Source organism: Lingula anatina, chromosome 8 (assembly GCF_051362555.1).
Source record: "Lingula anatina isolate TDL-2025a chromosome 8, LinAna3.0, whole genome shotgun sequence".
Classification (NCBI taxonomy): Eukaryota; Metazoa; Brachiopoda; class Lingulata; order Lingulida; family Lingulidae; genus Lingula; species Lingula anatina.
Window position 1 is genome coordinate 14,035,042 of NC_141774.1, and position 4,285 is coordinate 14,039,326.

The following is a 4,285-nucleotide window of genomic DNA, read 5'->3' on the forward strand; positions in this document are numbered from 1 at the left end:
TTGAATCTTTCACAGGCAGATTTCATTGACCATACTGATAGTCATAGCACACATGATATTGCTTGTGTAAAACATTTTATAGCAAAGCTATTTGAGGTAACATGGACTTATTTATCCCATGTGGAAGTAAAATTATCAAGCGACCGGGCCTCAGAGGCCCGGTTTCCAGGAAATGGGACTAACTTTTGGAAAAGTTAATTTCTACATATGTTGTAAATTATTTCAAAACTAATTATTTATCCATTGATGGGGTATAAGTTGCTTGAGGATTACATGAAAGGAACAGGCTCAAAACCTCATGCGAACGAAGAGAGAGCAAAAGATACATGTGTCCGGGCCTGCGAGGCCCCTGAAAGGTGATTGAGGGTTAAAGTCGTCTGATAAGAATCGATCTCTGAAGTTTCAGCGTTGCGAACGTTACATTGGGACGCGGTGAAGAAAAATCGACCTTGCTGAGCAATAAATGTGAAATTCTTAAGAAAACTGATATTATCATGGATTTCGTGACACAAACTAACCGACATACTACTTTGGACGATTGAACAGTTTTAATACGGAAAGATAGGATTAGATGAAATTTTCATCGGGGTGGGACACCGCATGTATCGTAAGTTAAGCTAATTTTGTGATCATTTTTCAGTGACTTCAAATAAATTTTTATTTAAATAACCATTTGCACATTGTGTTTATTATATCTTCTTGCAGTAGGTGTATTCCCTGCTTCAATAATTCATTCAAACCCTAAACAAACTGTTCCTAAATAGAGGTAGGGTCAAAATTATACAAAAAAGGACGCCATTTTGAGGGTAATTTCGATATATTTTCTGCTTTTTCTCTTATTTTGCTTTTATAACAGCATCCTCCTTGCTAATGCAGCTTCTTTGATTTGTTATTGAAACATACACAACGATGTCATGAGAATTTGGTTGGCTATCTAAATTTAAATAACATTCTTGTTATGGCCCCCCTGCAGTGCACCACTAGCAAAGAATGACTGATATATATATACACACATTTTATATATATATATATATATATATATATATATATATATATATATATATATATATATATATATATATATACAGACTAGATATTTAAGAGCTTGTCCACGAGAGAACCAGCCCAGGGTGGCAAGGTGGGGGTCAGCGGATTTCAACCAAATTTGTTGTATGGAGGCATATTAGGAGGCATTTAAGGCAAAAAACCGTGGTGGATTCATTCAAGTCTATGTAGACAATGGGTTTGATTAATTTATTAAAACATTTTGCTCTACAATGTTGTTACTAAATTAATAGGGCTGGTGAGCATGGAAAGTGGATGTGTACTAATGAATATCAGGTCAGTGGGTCATAGGTCAAGGTCACTGGGCTTCATTTTTGTAAATTGTCATATATGGACTTTTTCATTTGCATGGACAAAAAGTGGAAATAAATCTTTGATTCTATTACTTTGGATAAGCACTGGCAATTAACTTGAGAGTTTACATGATAATATATATATATATATATATATATATATATATATATATATATATATATATATATATATCATCATCATCAATTTGGTGAATACAAATTAAAATCTTAGTTTAGAAAAGATTTCTTTTTGATGCAATATTTATCATTTAGAGATCAGGATATGCCATATAGTATTTATGAGATCAAAGCCAGAACAAATTTTTTTATCATCCACACCACTTTTTGGTGACTATTTATGAGCAAACAGTAACTAAAAAATATTCAAATTAGTTTATTTTTGTCTCAGATGAATAATTACAAATAATAAAAAAATCACAAAATTATAATACAGCAATACATGCAAAGCAGTGCAACATTAGTTGTGATCATTACAACCTATAGCATAATGTAGCAAAACAAGATAATTTTCTATTCAAAAAGCAAAACTAACACAACTGCAAAATATAACCTGGTGTTATGAAACATCTTGACAGTTTTATATCAAACATTACAGCTCATAACATCAAAGTTTTTAATACATTCAAAAATAAATGCCACTTTTTCTTCCTGAATAGTCTGTAACCCTCCTTACTGACATTTCAATCTCATCTTCATGCTCACAAATGCTAGGTTCTGCTGGCCTGTTTCTTGTGCCCTTCTAAACTCCTTCAGTAAAAACTCCTTTACTTTATTTGAATATAGTTTCAAAGGTTTATATGACTTTAAAGCTCATCCATTGTGTAACTCAGTGAGATATTCAAGAGGGTGGAGTTCTCTCGGTATAGTCCCAGTTGGCACATTTGCCTCAGAAAAACCCAAATTAACTTTAACATCAGTATTACTCATATTAAAACTGCTCAAGGAAGAGAGACACCTTTTCTCATGTTGAAGGAATCAAGAAAGCCAAATTGTTGTAATTGGACACTCCAGTCCACGCAGGTTTAGAAGATGTCTGTCTAGCTGGTTGTAGAAAATGGCAGCAAAAGAGCACCCCTCCACTCCATCTGCAGAAACTAAGGCCTCATGCAACTCCTCAGCATTTGTTATATTGTGGCTTTCATTTACATACATGCCTTTCTACAACATCCATCATTTCCACACTAGTTTCAGTTTCTGCAAGGCTTTGGACTCTTTTGCTGACCATAAGATCACTGTGTCAAATAACACCTCTCAAATGTGCCTGAAATATAAATATAGCTTACTACAGACACATGAAAACACTTATCTCAAAGTTAATTGATACATTGATGAAAAATAAATTATTATCCCATGTGTCAATGTTTTATAAGTAAGACATGGTTTCGAATATAAATTATGATGAGACTAGCAATTTTGCCAAGACCAGCCCTAGCTTCAATCTAACTCCAATTGTTACCCTTAAATTTATTTTACCCAAATATACCCTTAAACCAACCTAAATACCTACACAAATATAGCTTAAAAGATAGAATTATCAGAGGTCCTTAGGCTGAAATTTCATTATTTGAAAGGGGGCATTTTTTCTTTTAAAAAAAGAAGAAAAAAAATGGACCGTTTACCATTAAAAAATTGCACCTAGATCATTTTTCTGAGTGACCTTTTTTCTGGCCTTTAACCTGTATTAAAATACAAACAAACCCGTTTCTTACCTGAAGCAAGTGGTACCAGTATATTCAAATGGCTTTTTGTCTACACTGACATCTGCAAGTTAATCCCATGACATATTTCGTTATAGGCTCGTTTTTCCCTGTGTGGATGGTTTCCAGCACAAACCAAGCCCATATCCCTATGCTGGTCACATGGTGTAAGCCATTCATTTTCCCAAAGATACTTGAAAATGTCCAATTGCGGTCATCGGAGACAAAAGAGTCCACACCTGACAAGAATCAGTTTGCTTTCGTAACTCACGCAGTTTTGCTTCACGTAAACGCGACAAAGATGACTGTATATCTCTGTTGCAGTTTTTCAATACACTACATGTTTTTTCATATCTGTAGACAGAGTATAAACCACATGACATACGACTTCGGTGAGGAAGATTTGCAAAGAAACAGTCTGCGCTTTCCGCCATGTTGGATAATCACGCTGTGTTGTTCTGTCGTTAGTACATTAGTTTCACATGATTTTAAAATGTGTTAGATGCTTGTTTTAACCAGAAAAAAATTAGAATAGGTAAAATGAAGATATAAAGCTCAACTAACAGTGTTTTAAACCATTTGTTGACTTGAAAGAGATAGCTGAAGTTGAGTGCACCGATATATAAGTCCGGATATATTTACGAAAAATGAAGGAATTAGGTCATGTTCTATCTCTTACAACGGACAAGTTGTAGAACAGCAGTAAGTTTTGATTTAATGTATAAATAGATTAATGAGTTATCTGTTAGTCCTGAACACGCTTTACCCCAAAGACCTGGGAAGATGAAGATATTGTCAAAATAAAAGGGGGGTGTTCAAATCATGCGGTTCGTAGCCCTGAGAAAAACGTTTAGTTTGTTACCATGGAAACAAAGAGGGTGAAAAAAGTGTATATCATTTTAATCCCCTATCTTTAGGTTATAACATATCACCAAACTGATTCATTAAGTGACACCTGTATAAACTGTAAGGCCAATCAATATAACCCTGTTTTTCAGATGAATTTTTGGTTGATTAACCCCCCAAATTGTGACTGCCCATATCTCTGTAGGTAGGGATTTTTTTCAGGAAATATTGCAGCCTCAGATATTGTTCATATAAAAGTTCAAACACACCAAATATAGTGTAAATCCGTTCACCCCCGCCTTGCCGCATTTTCTACATTTTGGCTGGTTTTCTCGTGGACACACACTTAATATGGAATGTTTT

At 34.4% G+C, this 4,285-nt stretch overlaps 1 long non-coding RNA gene across 1 annotated transcript; it reads right to left on the reverse strand.

The window, feature by feature from the left end:
* Positions 1-1,739: 1,739 nt before the first annotated feature.
* LOC106181635 (uncharacterized) lies at positions 1,740-4,006 on the reverse strand. Its single transcript, XR_001240231.2, has 2 exons — positions 3,089-4,006; positions 1,740-2,640 (listed from the first exon to the last, which is right to left on the reverse strand). It is a non-coding gene; the product is annotated as an uncharacterized LOC106181635 (long non-coding RNA).
* Positions 4,007-4,285: the final 279 nt, after the last annotated feature.